The following is a 15,132-nucleotide window of genomic DNA, read 5'->3' on the forward strand; positions in this document are numbered from 1 at the left end:
TTTCTCAATAAAGTCCAAGGCAACATCCACAAAATTTCTAGGAGAGGAAGATACTTCAACTGGGCAATTGTGCCATTGAACCCAAGTTAGCTTGGCATGATCACTGAGGAGAAGAGCATTGGCAGTGGATTCCAAGGCCTTATCACAAATGGGGCAAAAGCTTGAGCAATGCATACCTCTATGGCTTAAATTAAGCATGGTTTGGAAGGCCATTTACACAAGACCTCCATGCAAAGATTTTGATCTTTTGAGGGATTTTTTGGCACCAAATCTGCTTCCAAAGAGAAGTTCTAGAATCAAGAGAGGAGCATTCACCCTCCTCATTTGAGTCCACCAGACTTGAGGCAATGTGATATGCACTTTTGACTGTAAAGACCCCCCGTTTATTGCCAATCCAGATGAGGCTGTCTTCGGGAAGATTATAATTGATGGGGATCTTTAAAATTTTGTTGGCTTCAAAAGGAAAAAAGATGGACCTGACCATTTCTTACTTTCCACCACCTAGTTTCATTATCAATAAGGGAGGATACCATTGGGTAGTCACCAAAATCTGATTGGGGTGAGATCACTTTGTAAGAAGATGGCGTTGGTAGCCATTTATCATCCCAAATATGTATTCTTTGACCATTACCAACCCTCCATCTTGTTCCCCTTTTAATTACCTCATGACTATTGTGAATGCTCTGCCAAGTATAAGAGGGGTTGCTTCCTTTTTTAGAATTGAGAACTTCATCATAAGGAAAGTACTTAGCTTTAAAAACCCAAGCCATCAAAGAGTTTGGGTTGGTGAGAATTCTCCAAACTTGCTTGGCCAACATGGCTAGGTTGAAAGCCTGGATGTTTCTAAAACCAATCCCTCCATGAAACTTTGACTTACACATCTTCTTCCAGCTGACCCACATAATTTTGTTCTCATCATTTCTTTGTCTCCACCAAAAATTCCTTATCATATTTTCTAGATCTTTGCACAAAGTTTTAGGGAGTTGGAAGCAGCTCATTGTATATGTGGGCACTGCTTGGGCAACCGCCTTGATGAGAATCTCCCTCCCACCAATTGAGAGAAGTTTCCCTTTCCAACCAGCAAATTTTTTTGCCACCCAATCTTTTATTTCCACAAACACTTGAGCCTTGGATTTTCCAATGAACATAGTCAGCACTCAACTTGTAAATACCAAAGGTAGCATCCTAATATTAGTCACTCATGGATACACTTGCCTTTTTTGTGTGTTTATCCATTGCAGCAATATATAGTCGTAATCATGAAATGCTTTTATCAAAAGATTATTATATTGCTGAGGTAGGCCTACCCCACCATATGGCAAGTTATCATTTCAATGTTTTATTTTATTCATTCGCTAAGTAATTTTTTTTTATTTTTTTTGTTTAGAGATCCTTGATTTGTGATCCAATTTACCTAAAAGTTAATCTTAACTCAACGCAATAGAGAAAGGTTTGAAATTATAGATCATGCTTTGATCATCATAATTCTTTTTTGATAATTTGATAGTTACAATAAGGGAGGAGGATTTGAAGCTTAAATGTCTCAATTTAAAACACTAGGAGATTTGAACTATCTAACTCTTGACTTGTGTTGATACTCATTTTTGCAACACATTTTTTACAAGTTTGATTCGACCAAGCCTAACTTCCTTATGGTCTTAATTCATGTATAATATTATATTTTATTCTTTTAAGCATGGCCCAAGCCCATGTGACTTATGGGGGAAATTGAGGAAGCGTGGTTTGGAGGGTATGGGTTGGTTCCTTTCGGACCTTTTGCATGAGCCCAGCCCATGCGTACTACCAATTGGGCAAGGGACACTGGTAGCACCTCAGGCTTATGAAGGAGGTCTTGTATCCAAAATTTCCACCTCAAAAGAGCTTTTATGCTCTGAGTGATTGTGCCCCTAGTTTTCAGCCTAGCTCCATTTTCTACACCAAAACACAACAACTCTAAGAAAAAGGCTGAATAGCCTAGCTCACTCAGCCACCCAAATGCAATCTCCAAGGACCTGCCATGTCTAGGAAACATCAACCCATGAATTTAGGCTACTTTATTTCCCAAATTATGCAAAAAGAAAGGCATCCCTTTTACCAAATTAAATCAAATCTGACCATAACTTTTTTGATTCATACCTTGGGGTTCAAAGCCTCTTCTATTGACCAAAAATAGTCACTTAGAGCACCCAAAGTCCAATACAAAAGGCCCTAATCAAATTCAAAATCAACTAACCACGTTCTACCTAGAGACCTGGAACTTCAAAGCAAAAGCCCATTTAGGCAGTCAACAATCTCTCAATTCCGAACCTTAGGGGTGGAATTATAGGTACAGGGGAACCTTCCCTCTCTTCCTCACGACCTCTCTCAATTTCCTCTTATTGGTGACTGTGGGTCGAAGTTTCAGATCTATTGAACCACGTTTTTCCCATAGAGCTGAAACTTAAGAGCAAAAACCCACTGAGCCAGGAAACATTCTCACAATTTTGAACCTTAGGGGTGGAAATATGGGTATAGGGGAAACTTCCCTCTCTTCCTCACAACCTCTCTCATTTTCCTCTTCTTAGTGACTGTGGGTCAAAGTTTTAGACTTGTTATGTTTTTACACTTTTTATACACTTTTGTTATTAGCATTGTTATTCTCTCTTGTCAAAGCACCATTAGCCTTTGTTTTCTATACACTGTGAATTTTGGGCTTGATTCTCCACCAATAAACACTTCTAAAGAACCCAAGGGGAGATTTGGGCCGTTTTCGCATTTTCGGCCCTTGTCGCAAAAACGTCCTTGACAACTTGATCATCACATTTTGTTAGTTTATGAATTTAGTTACTGATATAATGCTTTTGCTTTAAGTTGTTCACATTTGGGAGAAATTGGTGCTTCAATGTGTATTCATTGTTGTTCATGTGACTAGAACCCATTGTTGAGAATCATTCATTCTTGCTCATGTGATTGCTCTCCCATGTTTAACGAGAAATTTCATGGACAATTGACAATTATATGGCATCGAAATGCAAAAGAAAATCCTTGGGGTAAAAAAGGATTGTATTTTTGGTGTCTCTGTTGCGAAGGTAATACCTTGTGAGAAGTCAATTCTTGAGTTATTAATATAATACTTAAGGACACCATGTAATCCAAAATTTTAGACCAATGAGATTTGGTCCAATTATGTTATATTAACCACTAACTCTTGTCGTTATTACTTCACGTGAATCATCACTTATAAGTATAAATCCAATAGTACCATCGTGCATGATAGGATTCAATGGAGTATGAATTTATTTTATTTATTTATTTATTTATTTATTTATTTTTGGGTTCAACATATGCACAATTTGAACCCATAAGGCTCAGCCAAAACTGGATATTAGCCCTCCAGCAACGAACATCACTGGCAGCTATTACCAAATTGTCTTCAACCATTGTGGTAATTAAAGATACTAAAGGGAAAGCTTGATGGTGATGGCTTTGTTGTACTTGAGGTTTTGCTTTAGTTTCTTTTGATGGTAACTATGTTAATTATTGAAGACAAGCGAATGTCCCTCAACAAGCATAGGGCCTTGTCTCCTTCAGTAAAGAGTAATCTACCACCATGAGTGAATTTTGGTCGAGAACCTGCCTCATTCTCCTGGTTTGACCATGGTATACCTATTAAAAAAAGATTCAATATCTATTACCCAGTTTTACAAGAGATTTAAGTATTGTAAGAGAGAAAATGCATATATCTAATATATTACCAATCAACACAAATCAATACTTATCTCATATAAGTGGCATATTTTTATTTATGAAAATCACACAGATATGTGTAAATCAAAAGGTTTAAGAGTTAAATGTTGTTTCTAGTGTAAAATGTTCTTGTTCCACCATATAAAAATCTATCACTAAAAATAATGCAAAGATAGCATATATACATGGTAGATTATGAATCTTATTAGGGTTTTAAAGGTCACTTTCTATCAACTTAATTCTCATCTTTTAAAATTATATAGATGAATTGAAAAGGTCGAGCCTTGCCCCAAATGGCACTTCCTATTCTCACAACGGTGGGTTGATGGAGAGACCATATGTTCAAAATTAGAGGTGTCTATGAGTTGGATCAAGTCAGGTTTGTGTTCAACTCACACCTGACTTGATTAGATTGGGTGAAGGAAAACTTAACCCGCTATTGACCAATAAGGATTGGTGGATTGGGAACTTCATGAGTAGTGGGCGGTTTAGTTGATGCCTACTAATGATGGAGAGAGGCGGAGAAGTTCTTAAAACAGCAAAGATTCAGTGGAGATCTCGCCAAATCTTATAAGATCTTACTAGATCTGGCGAAGATCTCACCAAATTTAGTAAGATCTCGCTAGATCTATTGGAGATCTAGCTAGATCTGATCAAGTTTGGTCGATCTCCACTAGATTTGACTATTTTTTGTCGAATCAGGTAAGTTGGATTTTGGTGGAGGAGAACCACCACTTGGGTGAACACCCGTTGTCAACCACCAGAATTGTTGGATTAGTTGTGGGTGGAGTGGGTTTGTGGACTACCCTATTCAAAACCCACTAGTGTGTGCGTGTCTTTGTTAAAATTGAAAAAAAAAAAAAAAAAAAGACGTTAAATGTCTAAAAATACCTACAAAAGATTCTGGTAATTCATTGATCTAATCACATCAACATGTATTAGCTACATAAGTACTTTCTCTTTCTTGTTCGTCCATGTCTCTTGAAGATTTCGCTACTTCTTTTGACCCCCCTTGTCCTCCTGTTCTGCTACTTCTAACTATAAGTGTTTCTCATCTAAAAAATCATTGAGATTATAATCATACAATTCCAAGTTTTGGTTGTTGAAGTCTTCAAATGCACATGATCAAAAGAGACTTTTATTTGATTATAGGAGGAAGATATAGTTTTTAAGGAAACCAAATTCTATAAAGGCACAAAAAAAAAAACTAAATCTCAGAAAATACGGCGTAGAATCTGAAAATTTTTGGAAGTAAATATAATTGGCTTATGCATGCATTACATATGACAAGAACAAATGTCATATTATTATTGGTAGTTGGAGCCCAAGGCTATAAATATGTTAGGAGGCCAAACTTAGTACTTATGCATGTGAGTTTAAATGTTTTTTTTTTTTTAATTTTTTTAAAATTTTTTAATTTATATATTTTTTAAATTCAATGTTTTAACTCATAATCGCAAATAATTATAGTTAAACATAAAATGTATCCTTTTGTGGAAATGAAATTTGAATTTACATGATGTTTTTTATTTGTTTTATTGATAGATTACTCTTAATTCTCAATCAAGTGATATGATTACTTTTGGAAGTATGGAAAAGTGGATACTAGTGGGTTCTCTCTCTCTCTCTCTCTCTCTCTCTCTCTCTCTCTCTCTCTCTCTCTCTCTCTCTCTCTCTCTCTCTATATATATATATATATATATATGTATGTATGTATGTATGTATGTATGTACACACTCACACGCACACACACACACACAAAGAGGGGTAATAATGTAATACTGAAGTAATTATATTCATGAAGGGAAAAAAAATCTAGTTCAAACGCGTGGATAAAATTTAGAAACAAACTTGATTGTAGTCTAATAATAGAATTTCACTCAAAATTGTTTTGTTGTACGTGAATTTTAACAAATCCACCATTGAATTATATTTTCTTTTTATATTCTCCATCCTTGCAAAATTCTTGAAGATTAAAGTTTAATAGCTATGTCATCAATCAAATATTTAAATTTTAAGATTTTGTAGTTTAAAATTATGTGTAAAAAATAAGTTTATAAATTGAATGATATATAAATGCGATTGGCACAAAACATTACATGTGTATTAAGAATATAAAGAAAATTCAATCCTACCATTAGAAAATAGTAGAAAATAGTTTACAATTGGTAAATAATGTTTTTTAATTTGGTAAATAATGTTTCTCATGTGTAATTTTAATTTGTAATTTTTTAATTAAAAATATGCCACATCATTAAAACAAAATGCCAAGTCATTGTTCCGTTAGTCACATTAGTAACACCGTTAATGACAGTTAGTAAAATGACTTATATTGCTCATTTTGAAAACTTAAGGGATCAATTGTGCACGCTTCAAACTTGAGGGACCAATTGTGCACACAGGGTAAACTTAAGGGACCAATATTGTAGTTTCGCCAAAAACATTTACTAAATAAGTAAGATTTTTAAGATTAGCTTAGTAGGCTCAGCCTTTCGTTTTCTTAATAGTTTTTTTTTTCCTAAGTCATATATTTAATAGGAGTTCATAAATGTGACAAGTTTGGATGCTTACAACAAAAATATTTTCTTTATTGTCTCGATCTTAACAAAAAAAAAAAAAAAAAAAAAAAAAAAAGGAGGATGCTGAAATTTTACAATATTTGTGGATACCATTTTCCATCACCCTATTCATTATCTATTAAGAAAATATTTGATTAAGAACATTAGTGCTAAAGATAAGTTTTTCGAAGAAAAGGAAAAAATTGATAATGTAGACACCTAGGGTTGTGACTCTGAGTGATTGGACTCAATATATTAGAATTAATGATTAAGTGAATAATTTTTCTAAAAAACAAAAAATTAAGTAAATGATTAAATTCACTATTTCCTGCCAACATAAACTTTTGGGATAATTAGTAATTTATCATAAAACTAGAGCAAGAAGTCTTGAATTCGATTTTGTCTCCACTTGACCTTCTATTTGAAATGTTAAAAATTACAAGTGTTTAAATTTATTGCTTAAACTTTTTGGACAATCAATAATTTATTACAATCTATTTGTGTATGACTTTTGAGATAATCAATAATTTATTACAATCCATTTGTGTTTGAGTCAAGTAAATGTGTAATAGTGGCTAATGAATGATGGATTTCGGAATAAGAATAATGCTACAACCACAAACTATTTTATAATATTTTTACAAAATGTTGACGTAACCAATCTCTTATTGGTTTTCATCTAGACCCATATTAATATCACTTTTTCATTTATCAATAATCACTCACCTCATTCTCAAAAAAATAATAATAATAATAATAATCACTCACCACATTAGCAGTTTGTAAATTTTTTTGTAAAATAGTTTGTATCTCTAGCATTATTCTTCGAAATAACTAATAAAGATTAACTTATATTCCTACATTTATTTTTACCATCAACATCCTTATATGTTGGCACCCCTACATTCTATCAACAATCAACCTTTCTTTAAAAAAATAAAAAATAAAAACTTCCCCATCACTTTATATTGGCGATTCTTTTAGAAATAATTTAAAAATTCACAATAATCTAATAAGTTCAAAACAAATAATATGAATGTTTCACATATGATCTCGATGCATTTATATAAATTTATTTTAATAAAATATAGATATTATTGGTACATGGATTGAGATTTGGAATACCAAAATATTATATTAGAATCTAATTCGATTTTTATTATCCCTTTACTAATAACATGTGGATCTCTCTCCAAGATTTTTACTTATTTTGTGTTGGATTGCAGACATCTACTGGAGCAACCATAGATGATGCATGCTTGTCACGTGTCCGGTAGTAGAATATTCACAATATATATTCTTCTTTTATGTAACGTATCTACTTATTTAACTATTTGTTCATGTTGTTGTTTTTTTTTTTTTTTTTTTTTAAATAAATTTTTTTACTAAATTGTATTTTATTCTGTTTTTAAATTATATCATCTAGTATATTTAGTAATGTACATTTTATTAGTGACACATTCATTCAATCATTTAAATGTTTATAGACTACAAAGAGATAATACATATATTAATATATATAATATTGATTAATTAATACAAAGAATGGAAAATAGGAAGATTGACTCACTTGGAACTTCTTTTTTTTAGTAAAATTAAATATAAAAAAGGCAAAAATTACCATATCTGTGACTTTTTATTTTTATTTTTTTATATATATATATATATTAAACAACAAGTAGAATACCAAGGTCTCTTAGGTCTTGATATTCTGCCACGTCTAATGATAGAATTGTTATTGTTGTAACCAAATTTCTTTCACTGTGCTTTTTTTTTTTTTGGGAGGGGGGGGGGGGGGGGGGGCGCTAAACCCGAATGTGCTATTGAATCTTATGTGCAATTGGGTTTAAGTATGCTTGTTTAGGTCGAATACATATGATTTGGATCTGAAGAAAAGACTAAAGAGAGACAGAGTTTTAGTTAGTTTTTAGACCCCTTAAACAATTGATTTAACGTAGGTAATTAGCCAAGTTGTTACTTAATCCAATTAAACAAGTTTAGGTTATCACAATAATAAAGATCAAATCATGCAAAGCAGCGGAAAATAAATAACACAAGATATGATCACTCAGGAAACCAAACCGGTAAAAACCTGGGGAGGATTTGACCTACCTATCCTTAAGGTAAACTTGAATCCACTATCTTGAAAGAATCGAAGTTCATACAATAAGACTTACAAGCCCCCATGCTCGAATTCTTATTGCTACCAACCAGTAGAACTTACTGACACGACCACGTGCAAGCTCCGAATCCACGGACTCCTTCTTTCTTGGATTCACCACCAGATACAAGCACACCCACTTGTGTTTTCTTTAAGCGTCAATGGCAGCAACTGAATTGATCATCAAGGCTAGATAAATCTTCTCCTTGAAAACCCTAAGTTTGTGTAAAGGAAACCTCCTCTAGATCTCACAAGAGATTTACACAAACTGCAATTATGAGCAACACTAAAACGTGGCTAAGGTTTGCCTTTTATACTTCGGACAAATAAGAAACTCTAAAAACGTTTTAAAACACTTAGGGCTGAGTTGGACGAATCTGCAAAAAATCATTCTGCTCGAGCTTCGATCGATCGAGCCAGGCCAAAAGGCACAATGCTTTTCTGCTTTAACTCGATTCCAACTTTGAGCTAGACTAAAACACTTCTAAAACATTTTTTTGATCATGGTTTGCCAACAATACAAATTAGAGTTTTAAATACATAAAATCCTAAGACTTTAGAACCTAACAAACTCTCCCTTTGGCAATCCGTGACAAAACACAACTAGAAACTCAAAGTTTACAAAATAAAAAGCCCTTTACAAAATAATGCTCATAAAACAAATTCAATCCTAACTACTATCCATCAGTTGCAAGTGTAGACAGCAGCTCAATTGAATCAACCTGTATATTTCCTGAAATACTAAACAAAATGCATAACCGCATGTGTGGAAACAATACAAGTAAACAAATTAACTTCTTGATTTCAAACAACACACAAATAAAGACAAATATCAATGAATAACTCATAAATATAAATCAATAAGCAGTTTGAAACAAGAAACATATAAAGTACCAACAAAACATAAAACTCCCCCTAACATGAATATCCCATCAAAAACATGGCAAGAGCTAAAAATGTAAAGTACAAAGTGAAGCACCTAGGTACAATCTAAACTCCACAAGCTCCAACCAAAATAAATAAAACTCCCCCTGAAAGCAAAAACTCTACAAAGTACTCCCCCTTTTTGTGATGGAATGCCAAAGGGCAAACAAAAATCCATCATCAAAAGGGAGGTGGTCTAAATTGCGCCAACTCCGCATGCAAGGCACGGATCTCATTGAGCATGTCCACCAAAATCTGTCCATGAGCCGCCTGAACGGTTAAGACATGATCCAACGTACGACGAATGTCTGAATCATCTGAAGCAGTCGGTGGAGGAACATCATCATCAGCAGCAGGACCTGATGTCTCAGCAGCATCAACACCTGTAGAAGAGGGAGGAGGGGGAACACCACTAGATGACGCACCTCTAGGACGAGAAGGAGCAACTCGCAAGTGAGCAGCCCTCTGATGAAGAAAGGTGGCACCTATGGGAGCAACAACATGAACAGGCTCACCAGACAGAAAACCATCTAGACCTAAAAAGAGCAAAATCCTATGAATGAAAATAGGATGAATCAGCGCATGCCCTACGGCAGAACTCCTATGAACCTCGTTCAAAGAACGAAGGAACAAGTGAGGAAAACTAATAGACGCTCCAGAAACAAAGGCATACAAAAACACACATTGCTCTAAAGGGATGGTGTGGAAGTGAGAAATAGGCCACAATGAATGACACATTATCCTAAAGAAGAGATAGGCAGTCTTGGTAAACTTAGCGGACGTGATCCGAGGATCAGAACCCCACTGGATAGATGACCCAGTGATGTATGACATGACTACATCTAATGAGGGTGACTCATCATAGGGATAGTCAGGCTCCCGAACAACCGGAACCCCAAGAGCCTCAGCCACTACTCGAGGGGTAATGGTGAACTCAACACCTCGTATCCAACTCCTAACAAGGGTGTTGGAATCATAGACGTGGCAAGAGAGGTTCGAGAAGAACTCTCTAATCAGGGCGGTCAGGGGTGGATGATCTATCTCTAAGAGAGGCAACCAACCTCTAGACTCAAAATTAGCCCTAATGGCCGGATCAAGCTCATCTAAGACCACAGCTCGCTCAGCCCAAATCTTACGCTTACGGTTCAAATTCTCAAAGGCCTCTCTGCACTTATCATTCCTAAACTCCTCAACCCTAGAGGGAGACACAGAGGAAGTGGAAGGGGTCCTATTGGCTCTAGTCTTCCTAGGCATGGTGCTAAGATAAGGACCAAAACACAGAGCAAAAGAACAAAACCCAAAACCAAGGACAGACTGCAAGTTAGCACAAAAAAAATATAGAATTTAAAATCTATATGATGCATGACAAATTTAAATGGTATGATGCATGTTCTAATGCAGTGAATTAAGTCCAAAAAGTTTAAATTCACAAAATTGGCTTGAACATAGAGGTATTAACACAAAAAACCCCAAAATTTGGAAAACCACTTGATCAATTTGGAAAATATTGACGAATTGATCATCATACATGATAGAATTCAAAAATTAATGACCAATTACATCAATATGACAAGCCAATTTCATCAATTTAACCCAATTTGACAAAATCCCCAAATTGGATCAATTTCAAACCCTAGAATTTCCAATTTTTCAAAAACCACAAAATTGATCAAATTAAACTACAAGAATCATCATTATAGCATCTTAGAACAAAAACCCATTGATCAATTTCACAAAAACAGGTTTGAATCATCAAGAACCCCAATATATAGAAAGTGCCGAAAATACCCATAACAATGCATGAAAAATGCATGAAATCATGAAATAAAATGCAAAAGGAAGGGCAAAAGAGACTTACCGGCCTTCAAGGACAAAAACCTTCCAAAAAACTTGGAGGAAATCGACAAAAAATTGATGGTGGAGCCTTAGCCAAGTCAGAGAGAGAGAAAAGTTGAAAAACTTTTTGAAAAAAGTCCTTTTGAAAAAAGATAGACTGACATTTAAAAAAAAAAACATGTTTCACGAGTTTCAATCGATCGAAAAATAGCCTCGATCGATCGAAACAGACAGAGACTATAAAAACAATTTGAAACAAGTTCGATCGATTGAAAATCAGTTTCGATCGATCGAAATAGATAGAGACTCTCTCTATCAAATTTAAAAAATTTCAATCGATCGAAAAACAGAATGGATCGATCGAAATGGGTAGAGGCTCACCAAATTTGAGGAAAAACACAGATTTTTGGAAAAAATTTAGAATCAACTCAAAGCATTGAAATTGAAGAACAAAATGCATGAGAATAAGATGATATGATTTTCAAAACAAGAATTTTAAGCCCAAATTCCCAAAAACAAAATTTCTTGCGTTCTCCACAAATTTTCAAGCAACAAATTAATTTTGCATAAAATTCAAAGTATTTGCAAAACTTGGTTGGTCAGACCATTTAACACACACAATAACATGTACAAAGTTTAGCAAAGAGTAACTTGTGTAGTGTGTGCAACTAGCAAAAGCTTGAGATACATGTGAGATGATATGTGAATAGCAATCAATCACAAAGTCTACAAAATTCATCACAAAGAATTTAAAAGAGACTATCACCTAAAGAGTTACATCATATAACTCCCACATCTCCTAAATCATAAGCTTGCAATCATGTAAGTTTCTTGTATTTATGCCTCATAATATACATACCAATTTTAAGTCATGTGAGTTTGACATCAAGCTTAATAGTATACACCGATTTTAAGTATTAAGCAATTTAAACCGAGGCTTCACCTTATGTTCTTTTTATGCATGTGCTACACTTTCTCGAGTACAAAATCTTATGATATGCACTAAGGTGTTTATGATTGGCTAGTGAACAGTGGTGAGATAGTTATTTATGCCTTTCTCCAAAAGTTCAAGTCCAACATTCAAAAACATGTGACTTCAAGATTAAGATAGTGTAATCAAAAACCATAAACATCTTTCCCACACAACATGCACTACAAAATTTCAACTAGTAAAGTGCAATAAATAAGCTCATCAAAACTAAACAAGGTACAAAAGACATGTTATGTGAAAATAAATTGACCAACCTTGTTCTCAAAAACCAAGAAGAATAGTACAAAACACAATTTGCTTCCTTTTTCTTTTTTCTTTTTCTTTTTTTTTTTTTATATTAAAAAAACACCTAGAATGAAATGCATGAATGTTATGCAATGCAAATCCTAGAAAAACAAAAATACAATCAAAGAACAATGGTCACAAAGGGTAGAGCAATGAAGCACAAGGACCATATGAGAAAGACTCAGTTAGTTCGAGTCCTTTGCATCCAAAACCTTTTAGATGCACCATGAGCATTGGAGTTCTTATTCACATGAGAATGATTACCAACTCCAGGATTGGAATAAAAGTTTAAAACCTTTACCAAATCACCAATAAGTACCATAGGATCAAGTGCTTGAGGCACAGGTACTTTTGGTTTGTTTGCTCTCTTAGCAACTTGCAGCTTGTAACAGTTTGGACGGATGTGTCCAGACTTTCCACAAAAGTGACAAACCCATGCAGGCTTATCATGTGTCTTGTCCTTAGATAGGGTAGGCTTTTTAGACTTAGACTCTTTTAGATCAACCCTAATCTTCCTAAATGATGAACCTTCTAAGGGTTTAATAACCTCACTCACAGGGGGTTTGACAATTTCACTCACTATCTCACTCACGGAAGGTTCAGAAGAAGAAGATGAAGGAAAAAACTTTGTGGAATGGGAAACAAACACAGAGATGCTTTCAACATAACCTAAACCAGTTTTGTCAGAAGATGACTTTTGAACACTTAGCATTTGATCAAGTTTAGAACTTGAGATCTAGCAACAGATAAATCAAGTTCCAAAGATTTAACTTTATCAAGCAAAAATATATTTTCAGTTTTCACATTGTTCAAAAGTTCATTAGCATCAAATAGTTCAACAAGCAAATTCTTCTTTTCAAGCTCAAGAGTTTCAATTTTCTTCAGGCCAAGTTCAACATTCATAGCGTCCTTTGCAGCAACTTTGCAAAGTTTATTATAGGCCTCTTGAAGATCTGCATCTTCAGAGAGTTCCCCATCAGAATGGTTCTCTTCAACAGATATGCTCTCATCGACTACAGCAGTAGCGGTGAAAGCAATGAAGTTTCCATCCTCATCACAATCAGACTCATTATTAGAAACTTCACCATCACTAAGGGTTACAGCCATAGCCTTACCCTTAGACTTCAAATAGGTAGGACATTCAGATTTCATGTGTCCATACCCTTGACATCCAAAACACTGAAAGCCCAAGGAATTATTGGAAGATTGACCTACTTTTTCTCTAGGTTTATCATTGTTGTTAACCTTAGTGGGATCATGCTTCCTAAAATTACTAGGTTCAGCAGTGTTTGTGCCTCTTGCCTTTTTATTACTATTCTTGAGAAAGTTTCTAAAATTCTTGGCAAGGTAGGCAATCTTTGTAGCAGAGAGCTCATCATCAAATCCACCACCTTCAACATCATCAACTGACTTAAGAGCCATTGATTTGGATTTGATAGTTTTGGGTAGATTTCAGGAATGTTTTCATCCTTACTTTCCAATAAGCATAATTATTCCCATCAAAGTGAGGAGGAATAACTAGAGAGTGTCCGTGTTCCATGACAACAGGGGTTAAGGATTAGCTCAATGATCAAAGGATCAACAACAAAAAAGCTACCCGCTCTGATACCACTTGATAGTTTTTAGACCCCTTAAACAATTGATTTAACCTAGGTAATTAGCCAAGTTGTTACTTAGTCCAATTAAACAAGTTTAGGTTATCACAATAATAAATATCAAATCATGCAAAGTAGCGGAAAATAAATAACACAAAATATGATCACCCAGGAAACCCAACCGGTAAAGACCTGGGGAAGATTTGACCTAACTATTCTCAAGGTAAACTTGAATCCACTATCTTGAAAGAATCGAAGTTCATACAATAAGACTTACAAGCCCCCACGCTCGACTTCTTATTGCTACCAACCAGTAGAACTTACTGACACGACCACGTGCAAGCTCCTAATCCACGGACTCCTTCTTTCTTGGATTCACCACCAGATACAAGCACACCCGCTTGTGTTTTCTTTAAGCTTCAATGGCAACAACTGAATTGATCATTAAGGCGTAGATAAATCTTCTCCTTGAAAACCCTAAGTTTGTGTAAAGTAAAGCTCCTCTAGATCTCACAAGAGATTTACACAAACCGCAATTATGAGCAATACTAAAACGTGGCTAGGATTTGCCTTTTACACTTAGGACAAATAAGAAACCCTAAAAATGTTTTAAAACACTTAAGGCTGAGTTGGATGAATCTGCAGAAAATCATTCTGCCCGAGCTTCGATCGATCGAGCCAGGTCGAAAGGCACAATGCTTTCCTGCTTTAACTCGATTCCAACTTTACATAAAATCACAACTTTGAGCTAGGCTAAAACACTTCTAAAACATTGTTTTGATCATGATTTGCCAACAATACAAATTAGAGTTCTAAATACATAAAATCCTAAGACTTTAGAACCTAACAGTTTCCAATTTAATTGAGGATGAAAAATGGAAAAAAGTAATTGAGTGTGATTTTTTTGTAGGGATTATCTTGTCCCAATTTATTTAAGTTTTTGAAAATTTTCTTTCTATGAGTTTTTATTTATTTATTATTATTATTTTTTTTTTTGTGTTGTATAAGAGGTTAGAATCAAGGAAGTCAATACCGTACCAGAGGTTGTACCGGTTT

The sequence above is a fragment of the Quercus lobata genome, chromosome 4, assembly GCF_001633185.2.
Source record: "Quercus lobata isolate SW786 chromosome 4, ValleyOak3.0 Primary Assembly, whole genome shotgun sequence".
Taxonomy (NCBI): Eukaryota; Viridiplantae; Streptophyta; class Magnoliopsida; order Fagales; family Fagaceae; genus Quercus; species Quercus lobata.